This window comes from Zingiber officinale, chromosome 10B (genome assembly GCF_018446385.1).
Source record: "Zingiber officinale cultivar Zhangliang chromosome 10B, Zo_v1.1, whole genome shotgun sequence".
NCBI lineage: Eukaryota > Viridiplantae > Streptophyta > Magnoliopsida > Zingiberales > Zingiberaceae > Zingiber > Zingiber officinale.
Genome location: NC_056005.1, coordinates 20,122,782 through 20,140,563, shown reverse-complemented (window position 1 = coordinate 20,140,563; position 17,782 = coordinate 20,122,782). Strand labels below are relative to the sequence as shown.

General features: G+C 37.6%; 1 pseudogene; it reads right to left on the bottom strand.

Annotated features, from left to right (window-relative positions):
- Positions 1-248: 248 nt before the first annotated feature.
- LOC122028999 lies at positions 249-4,390 on the bottom strand (annotated as a pseudogene).
- Between the last annotated feature and the right edge of the window lie 13,392 nt (positions 4,391-17,782).

The window sequence follows — 17,782 nt, the reverse complement described above, 5'->3', positions numbered from 1 at the left end:
TGTAAAAAGGAACAAAAAAACAACTTGAAAAAAAAAATAATCAATGCTTAATAACTATTAACAGTTAACACGATCATGAGATTTGACCACCTGTGATTTACAGTAAAAAAATGGTAACTAGAAGTTACACGAGTATCTTAGCATCTTGGTGGCTTTAAAATGAAAAAGCGGAGATAAGCTTATAAGTACTTAGAACAAAAAATGCTTAATTATGTTTAAAGTGGAAATACTAAATACCGTATGCAACTTTATCTGCATTTCTTATAAAGTACATGCAAAATTATACATCATGAAATACAAGAGTAAATATAAATGAGTATTTATGAATAATATCAAACATATGCAACTGCCACGAAAAAATGTCCGACTTTCAAATTAACTTGTCTAATAAATGATACTACAATAGTGGAGGTTGTGTTCTGTAAGATCCATCAATCAAATCATGCCTGCTACCAAACCTGTAGTTCCTGGTATTGATAAGCATATAGGATCAATGTATTCCGCTCATATGGGCATCTATGATCATCAGACACCTAAGATTACCACGTTTATTTGATAAAACAAGTTGCTGTATACTAAAATAAGATTTTTTTTCAGTATGCACTATTACATGATGAACATGCCCACCCTATGAAATAATCAGCTTAACTACTGAACCAAACATAAAATTGAATAAAGCAGAATTATTCAGGGATATCAATATGAGGCTTTGCATAAAACATTAATATAAACACACCCAAACTTGGTTAATTGAACTAACTTAAAGTATTGTCATTCTTGGTAAAACCAAATCCCCCATGTGTTCATAGATAGACACTGACACTCAACTGACCAGATATAATGAATCACCTCTAGCAAACAAAGTCAAGACAAAATAAGGGGTAAATGACTTTAACTCAATTATATAACTTGGTATTACATATTGTGTTTGCTAGCAGATATCTTAAACATGTTATGGTACTGCTTTGTCATTGATTCACCATCATGAATAGACTAGAACAAAGAAGCATAGCAATTATGAGTTAGGAGCTTGGTACTCACTTCACAAAATCATTCTTCAGCATTTGCATTAGAATTGTTGCAAGAAACCCAGTCAATAGGAGAATAGAAACACGGGTATATGATGAACCAATGAATCTCCAAACGATGAGGCTGTGAAGAGGATGCGAATACTTTTCCATCCTCTTTTCAATGTTGTTTTTGTCTCCTTCCACTTAGCATTGTGGGTACATTCATGGTGAACACTGATCTCAATCACCCGATCCTCATTATACATTACATCAAAATGAATAAGTTGGTAAAGGTAATATTTGTTGTTCCCAGATCCTTGCCTTATCAACTTTCACAACAAATCTCCATGTGGAGAGGCTATCATAGAACATCTCGAGGCAGTAATCCTTGGAAACAGCATTCCGAAACTTAGCCACATCTGATATCAGCATCTTCTTGCAAAGTAACTCTGAATCAAAATCTTCTCAGAAATCAAACTTATAGGGGGCATCTACAAGACAATCTCCATTCAAATTTTCATTAAGTGGCACCCTTTTCTCTTTTAAAAGCCCTGTGGCCAATGTTAATGCATAAATTAGTAAACATTTTGAGAACAAAATATAGCCATAAAAAAATAATACAAAAAACCAATCTGAAGAGCAAAAGGGTATATCAAAGTAGCAATACGTTTCACCGTAAGAAATCAACAAAAAAAGCATGCATCAAAAATATCATCATTTTGATTCAAGAATTAAACTCTTGCTACAGAGATGTAGGTATGAGAACTGTTGAGATTTGGATATATATTTGGAAAGATCTTATCACTGATTTCATGGGATTGGATGAATTGTGGATTAATTTGTAACCCGATTATAGGATTGATTAGAGTAGTTTTCCTTATTTTTTTCGTTGAGATACTTGTATATAAACAGTGTATATTCTGTGAATGATAATAAGAAAAGTTTTATCTCTATTTTCCCATATGGAATCAGAGCTATTGGATTGATCTTGGGATTGTCAGTTATTTCTTCACTTTTCTTCAGGGAATCCACTTTTCTTTGAGGTTCCGATTAATCGATCATGTCGGAAACAACCGAAAATAATTCCAACACTGATATGCACTCAACAAACCAACCAACCCTCATTTTAGCTGGTGATTTACATAACATTCAAGCGGCATATCGACTGAATGGAAAGAATTATTTGAAGTGGTCACAACTTGTTCGCATAATCTTGAAGGGAAGAGACAGGTAAAGTCATATACTCAAGACAAAACCGGATTCAAAAGATCCCAAGTTTGCTGCGTGGGATGAAACAGATTCATTAGTGATGTCGTGGTTGTCGAATTTGATGATTCCAAAAATCAGTGACACATGCATGTTCCTTGAGACAGCCAAATAAATTTGGGATACCATCAAGCAAACATATTCCAAAGTTCGTGATGCAACCCAAATTTATGAGATTAAGATCAAAATCTCAGCCATGGAACAAGAAACTTGTACAATCACTCAGTACTCCAACCTCTTGCAAGGCTTCTGGCAAGAATTGGATCACTATTAGTGTATCGAAATGAAGTGTGGGACTGATGTGGTCAGCCTTAATGTTGAATTTGATGCAGTAAGGATACATATCTTGGGAAAAGAGGATTTACTGTCTCTAAATGAGACCATCTCCATCATCTGCACTAAAAAAGGGAGGAGTGTTATGCTTGAAGATCAGGCCTCTAACGGGTCAGCCCTTGTGATGAAATTTGTCACTTCACAGCCTCTTGAAGAAATCAATAAGCCAGCAGAATTTTCAAAGGTTTTTTTCAAGGAATCTCTTGGGTGCAATTACTGTAAAAAATCAGGTCATACCAAGAAGACTTGTTGAGAACTAAATGGGAGACCTTCAAACATGAACAGAAATTTCTCCGGCAAAACTGAAAAAGAATGAGGACAAGCACATACTGCAAATAGTCATCCAAGCAGGGAAGAAAACTCAAATTTTAGGTTAAGCAAAGAAGATATTGAGAAGTTTAAGGATTTCTTGGGGACACTAAGCACCATCTATAGAAGGTACATGTTCGTTGGGCTTTTCAAGTATTTATTCTACCTCTTGTTATCCTAATGTTTCAAATTTAAGCACATGGGTGATTGGTTCAGGCTCCATTGACCATATGACCTATTCTTCTAAAAAATTCATTACCTATACCCCATGTTCTAGCCAAAAGAAGATCACAGTAGCCACTGGATCCACTATCACTGTTGCATGCTATGGTGATGTTTATATAAATGATAATCTCACTGTAAAAAATGTTCTTCTTGTTCCTAAACTCCTTACGAATTTAGTCTCTATCAAAAGGCTCACTAAAGATTCTAATTGTACTGTCATCTTCTACCCATCTCATTGTATGTTTCAAGAAGAACATGCTAGTGAAAGAGAAGGTTTTTACCATCCGAAAGAAAACATACAACTAGAGTTGTGAGTTCCTTTCCTTTATCCTTGTCCACCATTTCCAATAAAGATAAAGTTTGGCTTTATCATCGTCGTTTATGTCATCCATCAATTCATGTTCTTATGTTTATGTTCCCGTCCTTGGTCAACAAGTCTTTGTTTAAGAATTTTCATTGTATTGATTGTGAGCTTGCTAAACACAAGCGTTCTTCCTTTCCAATCAATAATACAAAGGCATTTGTTCCTTTTTCACTTATTCACAGTGACATTTGGGGATAACTGACCTCGTCTAGTGGAATAAGGCTTGATTGTTGTTGTTGTTGTTGTTGTTGTTGTTACAGTAACATTTGGGAACCGTCCACAATACCTAACATTTCTGGATTAAGATGATTTATCTCTTTCATTGATAATTGTACTCGAGTGACTTGGATATACTTAATGAAAAATAAATCTGATGTAAGCACTATCTTTCAGAATTTCTATCACATGGTCAAAACTCAACTTGATGATGGAATCAAAAGAATTCATTCAGATCATGCTAGGGAGAACTTCAATCAAGCACTCACTCATTTCTTTCAAAAACAAGGAATCATTCATGAATCCTCGTGTGTTCACACTCAACAAAATGGAGTAGTTGAAAGGAAGAATGGTCATCTTCTTGCTATCACAAGAGCGTCCTTATTCAATAAAAATGTTCCTAAACATTTTTGGGGAGCAACTGTTCTTACATCAGTCTATCTCATAAATTGACTCCCAATAAAGATCCTTAAGCTTAAAAGTCCTTTGGAAATTCTCACTAAATTCTTCCCTAACTTCACAGTTTCAAACAACCTGACCCCTCAGATCTTTGGCAGCGTTGCCTTTGTCCATATTCATCCGCATAAGGGGAAAACTTGACCCAAGAGCTCTTAAATGTGTATTCATTGGCTATTCTTCCACTCAAAAGGGATACAAATGCTTCCATCCCCCCAACTAATTTTTTTTTTTTATCTACTGATGTTACCTTCAATGAAGCAACACCCTATTTTCCTAATTCCTATCTTCAAAGGGAGAATTTGAGTAAAGATAGAGCAAAAGATCAGTTTCTTCTTGAGTTTCCGAGTCAATCTAGTTCTGCCACTATAGAATCATCATCTACTGTCACTGATTTCAATCCTACCCATCTATCCAGCTCACATGAAATGATCAAGGAACAAGGAATTCAAGACACCACTACATCTCCCCTAAAATTTTATTCCAGAAGGCCGAAGGTCAACACTTTCACTAAGGATGTTCAATCATCACCTATTCAAGCTATAGTTCAACCACCTAACCATAATGTTCAAACTCCTGAGATTATTATGGACTCAATTGAAGAAGCAACTCCAATCCCTAAGGAATCAAACCATGACACCACAGAGCCAAATGATTGGGAGATACCTATAGCACTAAGAAAGGGAGTTAGAGCCTGCACCAAACATCCTTTGCATTCATTCTTGTCTTACCGGAACTTATCCCATAATCATCAAGCCTTCCTTACCAATTTACATTCTATTCCCATTCCAAAAAACTTAACTGAAGCATTAGGGAACAAGAAGTGGGGAAATGCCATGAAAGTGGAATGGAAGCCTTGGAGAAAAATAAAACTTGGGAATTGGTTAAGATGCCGAAAGAAAAGAAATTAGTTGGATGCAGATGAGTGTTCACAGTTAAATACAAGTCAGATGGTTCATTGGAAAGATATAAAGCGTGTTTGGTTGCAAAAGGATATACCCAAACCTATGGCCTAGATTACATGGAAACATTTGCTCCAGTTGTTTTTTATAATGATCTCGAGGAGGAAATTTATATGGAAACAAGGCGTTGTATGGACTCAAGCAAGTCCCCAATGGCTTGGTTTGGAAGATTTACAAAAGCAATAATTGGGTCGGGTTATAAGCAATGCCAAGGGGATCATACGTTGTTTGTGCAACATTCAAATTCAGGGGGAGTAATTGCATTGCCGGTTCATGCGGACAATATTGTGGTAATAGGGAATAATGTCGAAGAAATGCAAAGATTAAGGCGGTGCTTAGAAAAAGAATTTGATATTAAGGAGCTTGGCTGATTGAAATATTTCTTGGGGATTGAAGTGGCTCGTTCAAAGCAAGAAATTTTTACATCATAACAACTAACCATGGGTTATGTGATGCCCGTAGAGGTATAGTCATTGATAAGAATTCCTTTCAAAGACTTGTAGGAAGATTGATATATTTGTCACACACAAGACCCGACGTAGCTTTTGTTGTAAGTGTGGCCAGCAAATTTATGCACAATCCAAGAGAGATGCACCTCAAAGTTGTTCATAGAATTCTACAATATTTGAAAGGAATAGCTAGAAGAGGAATTTTGTTTAAGAAAGCAAGAAACATAATACTAAAAGCCTAATAGCCTAATAGCCTATACAAATGCTAATTATGCGGGTTCTCTAGTTGACAGAAGATCAACTTCAAGTTATTGTACATTTCTTGGGGGCAATCTTGTAAAATGGAGGGGTAAAAAATAAAGTGTAGTGGCAAGATCAAGTGCAGAATCCAAATTCAGATCAATGGCACTTGGAATATGTGAACTATTGTGGTTAAAAATAGTTTTTGGATGACTTAAGAGTAAAGTGGGATGGTCCTATGAGATTATATTTCCATAACAAGATAGAAATTAGCATTGCACATAACTCAGTGCAACATGATCGAACGAAACACATTGAAGTGGATAAACACATCATAAAGGAGAAGCTGGATAACAAGCTAATTTGCACACCATTTATCTCAACCAAAGACCAGTTGGCATATATTCTTACAAAAGGGCAATCGGGTATATCTTTCCAACGTATGATTAGCAAGCTTGGAATGGAAGATATCCATTCATGCGCTTGAGGGGAGTGTTGAGATTTGGATATATATTTGGAAAGATCTTATCACTGATTTCATCGGATTGGATGAATTATAATACCTAATCTGTAGGGATTAATTTGTAACCAAATTATATACTTGATTAGAGTAGTTTTCCTTCTTTTTTTTTTTTTTTGATTGACATACTTGTATATAAACAGTGTATATTCAGTGAATGATAGTAAGAAAAGTTTTATCTGTATTTTCCCACAAGAACAAGCTACTGAATAGATTCTTGTTTTTACAATTTGACATTTCATCTCCAACCATAGTTTTACTGATAATAAACAATTTTGTAAACTGTGGTCTAGCGGTTGCTAGCCAAAAATGGAAGGGAATTGCTTCACTTAGTCATTTAAAAACTCCCCTTTAGGCATTCCAAAAATGCAGTCTGCTTAGGCAGTCCAGCAGCCCAGGCAGTCTAGGCATCTTAGGCAATTCAGGCGAGCAATCCAAGTTCATTAAAAAAATAATTTATTTAACTAATTAGTTCACTTGAATAAAACTCTAATCACCCAACACCACCCAATCCCTCCTTCACTTTCTTATATGTCTATCTATTTGTATATTGTGTTTTCTTCACTACAATGTGAAATATGATTTTTTTTTTCTTTTGTTAATTTTTGTTTATTTATTATAACTTATTTACTTATGATTGTAAATTTAATTTGATTGATTAATACACTTTGCTAGCGATACTATGCATAATATATTTGTTGTTATCCTGTACAGTTACTTAGACATTATTATAGACATGTTAGATTCTACCATATATCCTGTAAGCATTGTCATCACCATGCGCATTGAATCCATGCCCTCACTATATCTACAAATTTTGAATAACAAATGTGAACACCATTAATTCAATGTCAGTTTTTTTAATTATTTTTTTATATTTTATTTTAATATTATTTTAATGATACTCGTCAATGCTTCTATCTACTGTCTAGGCACCATGTAGTGTGTCGACCGCCTACTTTTATTTAAAATGTATGCATGACTTAAAAAAAGTATGATTTTCATGTCAATAATTGAGAATACTGAATAAAACGGATACAACATCAACCACAGTCAAAAATTTAGAGATCGTAAAAATAATAATAATAAAAATACGAAGTATTGCTCAAGAAAAGTGTTGCAACAACCAGTCATACCATTTCACCCTAAGAAACTTAATCATTTAGACCAGACCTAAAAAAACACATTTTTCAGAGAAAAAACAACAAGCACATCTTGCATTGCACATAGTTTTCAAGCCAAAGAAGAAATCAAGAAAGGTCGCTCTCTAGCGGCATCGATCTTACGGAAACAGATGGAAGCAACAACCTCAAGGTAACCAATGGATATAACAGATCAATGTCACATTAGGCATATCATCTAGGGTTACGGAAAAGGCCAACCTTGGCGGCGTAGAAGGGAAGATGGCCCCTCTTCTTGTAGCGGTGGTAGGAAGCGTCCGATGCGATTCCGGCGATGCCGAAGAAGAGAGGGCTACCACGAAGAGAAAACCGAAGAAACGGTGACTTTCGGTGATGAATTCAGATCAAGCAGACTTGTGGGCCTACGCTTCGACCCCTTACTTTTCACAAAGACCCTCATATTTTAGACTTAAAACTAACCTCTATAACTTTTATTTAACTAATAATTATTATTGATAATTTAATTGTCCCGATTTCATATTTCCATTGCTCAAATATCCTGGTTATGTCGAATAATTTTAGGTAAATTAGATAAATTGTAAGTTTCTCACTAGAGAATAAATTGGAAAGTGCTTAGACTATTCATTAAGTTCTTAAGTCACTCATTCATTAAAATTATCCATTAATTTGTTGTAGCTAAAATTCGATCCTTAGATATTTAAAAAACTAAAATGATACTCCATTGCACCACTCAAATAAATTTTTAGAGCATCTCCAATATAAGATTTGTAAAAAATTTATAAAATCTAAAAAGCTTAATAAAAATCTTAAATTATTGTAAAAATAAAATTTAAGATTAGTATTTTAAGAATAGTAGTAAAAATTCAAATATATTATTTTGTCATAAAATTAATATAATATATATAAAGTCATACAACTCATACTATGAATTCAATTACAACAAAACTTATTTAGACCTCCTCTAACTATTAAAAATATTTCATTAAACTTTTATATTATTAAAATAGTGTATTGGGATAATAAAAAAAACTTATTTAAAGCTTTAATTATTGAAAATGCTCTTATACATTTAAAACCTCACAGTGGAAACCTATGAGTTAAATAAACAATCAATTATAACAAACTTAATTGGTTATTAAAAAATATGACTCAATAGCTATTTGATTTTAATTAATTGGGTTCTTGAGAATGATACCCTTTTCTATTATTATTATTATTATTATTATTATTATTATTATTATTATTATTATTATTATTATTATTATTATTGATTTTGTTCGAAGGCGTGAAGCTGGAAAGTCAGAGAGGTGGCAGTTTCGCTGACAAAATGAAAACTTCGCTCCTTTCTGCAAAATAAAAATCAAAACCAGGGAAGATGCTCTTTCGTTGGCCCTCCGACGCTCAAGTTAGAAGTAGGCAAGGAAAAAAGTGAGAGTACTAAGAATAAAGATTTTTCTTGCCTTTTTTTATACCTGGCATCCCCCTTTTATACCTTTTCTGGTGATATTTCATCTTCCCCTGTTTAATGATATTGATTATCGACAGAGAATATCTTTGTTTTGTCTTCTTCTCATTTAATGATAGATGGAGTGTTCTATTTGGTTTTCTCTTTTCTTTATTAATTATCTGTCTTTTCCTCTTTTATTATTTTATTGATTCATTATATGTATAATGCCAATGTCATTCTCCGAGACAGATGGGTGGCCCGCTCGGCTCGGGCTCCCGACCTACTTAGCTTGTTCTCCTGTCGACCGAGTTAACTATACTTGTTTACTCAGATGGTCGATCGGAGAAGGATCCCTTCGATCGACGATAAACCGCTTCCCGCTCGAGTGTAACCGAGCCTTGCTTAAGCCCTGGTGTTAACCGCCTTGACTTTGACATACACAGTGGCAATTGACTCATGCCAGGTAGGCTCTTCCTTATCGCCGCATCACAAACCTCCCCTTCAAGTATAGTCGAAGGATACTACAAGTCCGACTGACTGGACAAAATGTGTCTTTAGCGACTCTATAGCCCATTCGGCCCAAATGCTATATGTTTGATCAGACTATGTTCGATCTGTAATCACTAGTTGGCCCACAAGCCAACGTTGCTCTGCTGCATTTTGCCGTTATCGGGGTTCAGTCCTGTGGCTTGTTCATTGCACTGATCGAGAAGATGAGTAGCAACACTTGGCAAATTGTCTTCCGTTATTTGTGTCCTTGGGTGAGTTCGGTCAAGAATGATGTCATCCAAATTTCTTAAAGACCGTGCAAATCCCTACTAATTATGATGAGCACGCTGTTATACCCTTTTAATTAAGTTCATTAAATGTTATTCGGTGACCACAGGACACGTGTCCCTTACTGTCACCGCACGCTTGATGTAACAGGCAGACATCCTCTTGTGACGAAACGTGCGCCTTTTCAAAATCAACAGTTGGATCTGCTTCTAGGTTTTTGTAACCTTGGATCGAACAGTTGAGGTCGATCAGCCACGAGGTTTATAAACCTTGTGTGCTTCGTCGTCTTCCTCACTTTACGTATTCATCTTCGTTGGTGAGCATCTCAGCGACATTACGCTCTTCACCTTTTCCGACAATCTCAGTGATCTCTCTAGTAAGTCATCGTCTCCTTTCAATTGAATCTATTCATTGTTCTTAGCGTCCTCTTTTTCAGTCGAATATCTTCGTTGTTTCCCATCGACTTTTATTTCCGATGGCAAGCTCCTCTTAACCTCCTGTCTCTGTCCCTGGGCTCTGGTATATGTCCATTAAGTCCAGGTTCAACGGAGGTGATGTTGAGAGTTTGAGAGCTGTCTTTGAAATTTCATCTGATTATCAAATTGATCTTCCTTAGGCTTTTGACCGCTCGAACGAGCCGCCTCTGGGTCTCATATGCTTCTTTAGGGATCAATTTATCGTTGGTATGCGGTTCCTGATCCACCCTTTCTTCTCTGTCGTGTGTAAATCTTTTTGTATTCCTCTCCATCAACTAGTGTCGAACTTCTTTCGGCTGTTGTGTGGGGGCGTCATTTTGTTTCACCTGCACGGCATTCCCATTACTCCTCGACTCTTTCACTATTTCTATTATCCTAAACTATCCAAACCGGGAACTTTTCTCTTCCAAGCCCAAGTGGATCTAGTCTTCTTTGACAAGATGTCGTCCTCCAGCAAGCATTGGAGGGACTACTACTTCTTCGTTCACTTTCCCAAGCGGTCGGATTTCCGGACCAAGTGGCAATTAGATGTGTTGAACCCTCTAGAGCTTAAGAAATATAAGAGCCGCTCAGACTACCTTCATGCAGCTTCCAGCTTGACTGGTCAGAATTATCATATACACAAGTTGTTGCTGGAGGATGCCCTCTATGTGTTTAGCTTGAGCCTGGTCTGGACAAGACTTCCGTCCAGCCTAGGTACGCTCCTTCTTGGTCTAACTTTTGAATCTAACTGATTTCTTCTTTTCTTTTACAGCCCAAGTCATGTTGCGGGCACATCTGGCGGGCAAAGTCAAACTCGCGGACGTAGAGATCAATGTTGCTGCTGTTGCTGAGTTGGAGAGTCGCGACGTACAGCCGGTCGGCTCTCAGGAGGATCCACTCGGAGAGAGCAAGGGAGTCCCAGCTCAAGGGAGCGAAGGAGTAGCCAACCGCATGATCGGTGATGAAGTGGTTATCGCAGCGAATCACCTACCCGAGCGGTTGCCAGTAATTCCAGTTGTCGAGGCCTCAGAATCGTCTTCTTCAAGGGAGCCGATGATAAGCTAGAAGAGGCGTCATGCAGAGATTGCCGCCTAATCCACTACCTCCGCTACACAAACTCTAACCAGGACAAGCCCACGTCTGTCATCTGAGCAGGGCAAAACCTCTACACTTATGTCCGAGCCAGCGACGGTCATCCCACACATTTTGCTTTCATTCGATCAGACGTCGTCCTTGTCTGGTCTACCGCAAGGAACAATTTGTGCACCGTCGGTTGCTTTCTTACCACCTCCACCACCGAAGACTCAGAAGTCTCACATTCGCCCGGTATCAACATCTCAGTCGGGGGGCAGAGCAATCTTAGCCTCGTCTGCCCCGAGTAGCCAGTGCCACATAATGACGGTCATTCATCTGCCCACGAACAAGTGGCGCGACTCTAACAGCGCTGAATCTCGAGCCTCAGAGCACCAAATAATCATTGAGGGACCGCTAGCATAGATATAGGCCGACACTCGAGTTCGTGTAGCGGTCATGCCTCCGGGGGCACTCGTCGACAATCATACCCAGATGTTCACTGGGGTAAGTATTTTACAAGTTACTTTTTGTTGCCGCTCGGCCCTAAAAAATTTCTCATTTCCTTGTTATGTAAACTAGACTTTACAAACTCAATTTTGCAAATTGGATTCTTTTTCTTGGTTTTGAAAATCAGAGTTTACTTGCTTTTGAAAATTTAATTTGAAAGTTGAACTCTACTTTGTTTTGAAAATTACTTAGTTTTTGGAAATTGAAAATTTAACTATTACTTTTGACTTAGTGTTTGAAAATTAGAATTGAAAATAGAGTTCACTTAATATTGAAAATTTGATTTAAAAGCTAAAACTTTACAAAGTTAGTTTTTTTAAAAAAATTCTTTTCAAAATTGGATTTTTTTCAAAACATGATTTTACTTAATTGGATTTTGAAAACGTTTTATAAACTAAGTTTTACTTCAAATCAGTTTTCCTTAAAACTTGAATCTTTTCAACCTATAAAACTATTTTGAAAATTTTTACTCTTGTAAAATTACCTTTATAAAACTTATGTTTTAAAGGTTTTGAAAATTTCGTTAACCTTTTCTTTAATAAATATATAATAAAAAGTTACTAAATTATCTTTCTAACTTAACCAGTTTTTTTAACTAAAGCTAAATAGATACTTTTTAGAGTAAATTCCCCTGAGTCAATCTGATTTACATTTACATTCTTTTTGAAAAGATTTTGTATTTTAGATCAATGTTTCTTTTTTATGAATGTCAAAGGGGGAGGGTTAGGGTGGTTAAGTTAGCTAAAACAAATTAAAAATAAAAACTAACTTAAAAACCTGTTAATGCTTGTTTTAACTTGCATTTTACACTAACTTAATCAAGTTTGCATTTCATCAAAAAAGGGGAGATTGTTGGTGCAGTTAGTACTAACGGTAGAACCCAGGTTTTGATGAATGACAAAATATGTTAAGTTAGTTTTGTTGTTGATCTAACACTCTGACCGAGTGTGTAGGAAAAGTTCAGACAGGTCGACGAGTTGACCGGATGTCTGGCACGAAGCCCAGCTAGGTCGACGGGCCGACCGGATAGCTGGCACGAAGTCCAAATGGGTTGACGGGTTGACCGAACGTTTGGCACGGAGTCCAGCTAGGTCGACGGGTTGACCGGATAGCTGGCACGAAGTCCAGACGGGTCGAAGGGCTAACCGGACGTCTGGCAGGTAAGTGAAGGTAAGTCACTGGAGGGGAGTGGCTGTGAGGACGCGTTCCCTGGAAGGGAACTTAGGCGCCGATCCGACTTAGAACCATCTCAGAACTCTAAGTCGAGATCTTGACTAGATTCCGGTCTCGGAGAGACGGAATCTAATTACTATTTTTCTTATCTATAAAACTGTGGTAACAATCTGTGTTGCAGGGTATAATTGCCTCGGACTAAAGTTTTTCTTGTAGGAAGAAGTCTGCTGGAAAATTTGGGTTCAGGTGCCTGGGAGGTACCCGGGCACCCGGAGGCAAATTCTATTATCTTCGCGTCACCGCCACGTGGAGCCTCCTGGTTGGGTCGACTACGTCATGGTCGAGGCACCCTGAAGGTTCTAAGAGCCCCGAGCCTCCTATATAAGGAGGGTCAAAGGCGGAGCTCTAACAACAACTCAGAGAACAAGATCTTCTACTCCCTGCTCTGATGTGCTCCTGCGACGCTGCAAAGCTCTTCCGACGACCTGCGATTCAAGTGTTCTTTCTTATTGTTGTCAGTATTATCTTTTAATAGTTTTTGTACTTGATATTGTAATTCTATTTACGAACTATTAGTGATTGCCCAATAAAAGCACTCAACGAGTGCGGGCCGGAGTCGACAAAGACTCTAAACCAAGTAAAATTAGTCTGTGTTAGCATTGCTTTCTATTTCCGCTGCGTATTCTCGATAATTTTTTTTCGCTATTCACCCCCCTCTAGCGAACGCTACGATCCAACAACAACAACAAAAAAAGGAAAGATTAATTAAAACTTCTCTTTTTAAATCATGGTTCTAAAAAAAGAAAGTTTTATCAAAAATTAAAATCTCTCTTTTAAACATTACAAATAACTACAAATAAGGAAAGATTTTAATAAAATTAAAATCTCTCTTTAATCTTTTGTAGATAGTTATAAAAGGAAAGATTTTAAAATTTTAAAATTCTCTTTTAAAACTATGAGGATGGCTATAAAAGGAAAATTAAAATCTTTCTTTTAACCATTGTAGATAACTATAAAAAAGGAAATATTTTAATAAAATAAAATCTCTCTTTTAACCATTATAGATAACTACAAAAAAGGAAAGATTTTAACAAAATAAAATCTCTCTTTTAACCATTGTAGATAACTACAAAAAGGAAAGACAACAAAACAAAATCTCTCTTTTAACCATTGTAGATAACTACAAAAAAGAAAAGATTTTAACAAAATAAAATCTCTCTTTTAACCATTGTAGATAACTACAAAAAGGGAAAGATTTTAATAAAATAAAATCTCTCTTTTAACCATTGTAGATAACTACAAAAAAGGAAAGATTTTAATAAAATAAAATCTCTCTTTTAACCATTGTAATAACTACAAATAAGGAAAGATTTTAACAATATTTTATTTTAAACAAAACTTCATTTTCCTTTTATTCTCCATGTGGCCGACCCTTAGCTTGGGTACTAAGCTATGGTCGGCCACCTCTTGGCTTCCAAACTCATGCTTGGGCGACCCCTTGCACCAAGCAAGGATGCGGCCGACCCATTACTTAGGTAAGAAGTAGACTTTGTGGATACAAGGTTTTATAGAAGCTACAACAGGACCGAGAGGAGAAATTGGTTTTGGTCTCCCAATGAGCTTGAGCTTCCTGTGTTCGCCCCGAACACCCAACTCAAGTTCATCAATAATAACTCATACCACTAAAGAGTTGTTATTGAACTACCGCCCCAATCCCAAATTATATTATCGACTCCTTCTTATTATGAGTGCATTAATCTCTTTGTGTTTAAGATATAAAATGTCCACTAATTAAATGAGTTACTAACAACTCACTTAATTAATATCTAGCTCCAAGAGTAGTATCACTCAACTTCATTATCATGCCGGACTAGGTCCACCTGCAGGGTTTACATGACAATCCTTATGAGCTCCTCAAGGGGACACTATCAACCTAGATTACTAGGATACAGTTTCATTCTATAATCAACAACACACCATATAAATAATATCATTTCCCAACTTATCGGGCTTATTGATTTAACGAGCTAAATCGGACCCTTTGATAAATTAAAGAAATAAATATTAAATATACGTGCTTGTTACTATATCATAATTAAGAGTACACACTTCTATAATAATGGAGGTTTTGTTCTTTTATATAGTCAGTATAAAAAGAAACTACCTCAAATGGTCATGCTCAATACACTCATAGTGTATAAGTGTAATTTTATTTAGAAATTACACTACAACCACTCCAATGGTTTTTCCATTCCATCTTGGTTGTGAGCTACTATTTATAATTTATAAGGATCTGATAACATGATTTTCTGTGTGTCTCCTCACACCATGTTATCTATAATATAAATTAAATGGACAACTACACTTAGCATAAATGTAGACATTTGAACAATGTGATTCTTATTTCTAAATAAATGTTTATACAAAAAGCTAGGCTTTTAATATACATTCCAACACACTGGGGTAAGTATTTTACAAGTTACTTTTTGTCGCTACTCAGCCCTAAAAAATTTCTTATTTCCTTGCAGTATTGGGTAGAGATCTTGGCCATGTTCCAAAGGCTCATATTTTTAGAGCAGGAAGTCAAGCAACTGTGAGCCCTGAGCGGCCAATCATCTACTTCCCAGGTGTAGCTGGAGCAGATGAGTGCTGAGATGACTCAACTAAGAGCCAATCTGAATAAAAGCTCTGAACAGCTAGAGGCGGAGAAGAGCAAATGCACCGAGCATGCTGATCAATTAGCTCGGTTTGTTAAATAGGTCAGCTCCTTCGAGTCCAAGCTCAATTTGGCCAACACCAGAAAGCTCTAGGTCATAGAGGACTTGGAGATCAAAAATAAGGAGTCACAGGTGTTGGCCCAAAACTTAAAGGAGGTGGAGGCCACATTGAAGGCTGAGCATGATGGACGATCGGCTAACCAGACCGCAGTGAAGACCCAGCTCACCGAAAAAGATGAAGAGCTGGCCAAGTTGAAGGAAGAGCTGAAAGCTTCCCAAGCGACATTAGAGACTTACCAGGGAGCCGAGTCGAGCAAGTTCGACCTCATGAAGTAGGCTTACATCCACTCGGATGCTTTTAACAACAAGGTCACCGATCGGACACTACCTCTATTCGACCTTGCTATCGACAGGACTCTCGATCAATTGAAAGAAGGCGACTACCTCCCCATCGATTTGCCAAGCAAGATCATTAGCTGGGATAAGCTGACTGAGTCGTTGCTCGATGATATTTTAGATTATCTTGGGTAAAGCTGCTCATGTGGGTTTTACTTCTATATTTTTTGAAATATCAATGAATGATAGTCAGTCTGGCAAACCATTATTTTTCTTTGTCTCATTCTGGCCGTTCGACATTTTTGACTTGTATTTAGATCAGATATCGCGTAAACCGAAGTGTGGCTTTGTGTTCTTTCGATCTGGTTTTTTAGCTGATCGATCTTCTCCAGTTTTAATGTTGACGCTTGACCGTTTTCATGGCGCAGACGTGGGTTTAAGATTGCCGCTCGACAGTTGATTAAGGCAAGGATTTAAGGTCGCCGCTCGACCGTTGATGAAGACAAAGGTTTAAGGTCACCGCTCGACCGCTGATGACGACAAGGGTTTAAGGTCGCCGCTCGACCGTTGATGACGACAATAGTTTAAGGTCGTCACTTGACCGCTGATAACTGCAAGGGTTTAAGGTCACCACTCGACCGCTGATGAAGACAAGGGTTTAAGGTCGTCGCTTGACCGCTGATGAAGACAAGGGTTTAAGGTCGTCGCTCGATCGCTGATGAAGATAAGGGTTTAAGGTTACCGCTCGGCCACTGATGAAGATAAGGGTTTAAGATCGTCGTTCGACCATTCATGATGATAAGGGTTTAAGGTTGTTGCTTGACCGCTGATGACGATAAGAGTTTAAGGTCGCCACTCAACCTCTGATGAAGACAAGAATTTAAGGTCACCGCTCGACTGCTGATGAAGACAAGAATCTCGACCGGTGATAAAGACAAGGGTTTAAGGTCGTCGCTCGACTGCTGATGAAGACAAGGGTTTGAGGTAGCTGCTCGACCATTGATGAAGACAAGGGTTTGAGGTCGCCGCTCCACTGCTGATGAAGATAAGGGTTTGAGATCGTCGTTTGACCGCTGATGAAGACAAGGGTTTAAGGTCGCTACTCGACCGTTAATGAAGACAAGGGTTTAAAGTTGTCGTTCGGTCGTTGATGAAAATAAGGATTTAAGGTCGCCACTCGACCACTGATAAAGACAAGGGTTTAAGGTCACCGCTCGACTGTTGATAAAGATAAGGGTTTAAGGTTGCTGCTCGACAGCTGATGAAGACAATGATTTAAGGTCACCGCTAATGAAGACAAGGGTTTAAGGTCACCGCTCGACTTAATATGTCTGACTGACTCGTAAGTCTGGAATGCTTGCGATTTTATTCATATTTGTCGTGCATTTGGAAGACATGTATGCATATACAGGTAAATATAATTATTCATGCACCTCTTACCCGACCTTATAGGGTTGGAGGTGGTTCGCACTCCACGATCGTTCCAGCCGTCTTCTGTCTTTGTCTTCCAAATAATATGCTCTTGAGCAGAGTTTTTGCACGACCTTATAGGGTTCCACCCATGGAGCTTCGAGTTTGGTGACATCGCCAACCAACTTTATCCTCTTCCATACTAGATCGCCGACCTGGAAGGATCGCGGGATAACCTTCCTGTTGTAGCTCTGTTTCATTCACTGCCGGTAAGCCATCAACCGAATGACAACCTTGTACCATGCTTTATTAACCAAGTCTAGCTCCATCAATCTTCGCTTGTTATTCTCCTTGTCGTAGTGTTGCACCCGATCAGACTCCACTTCGACTT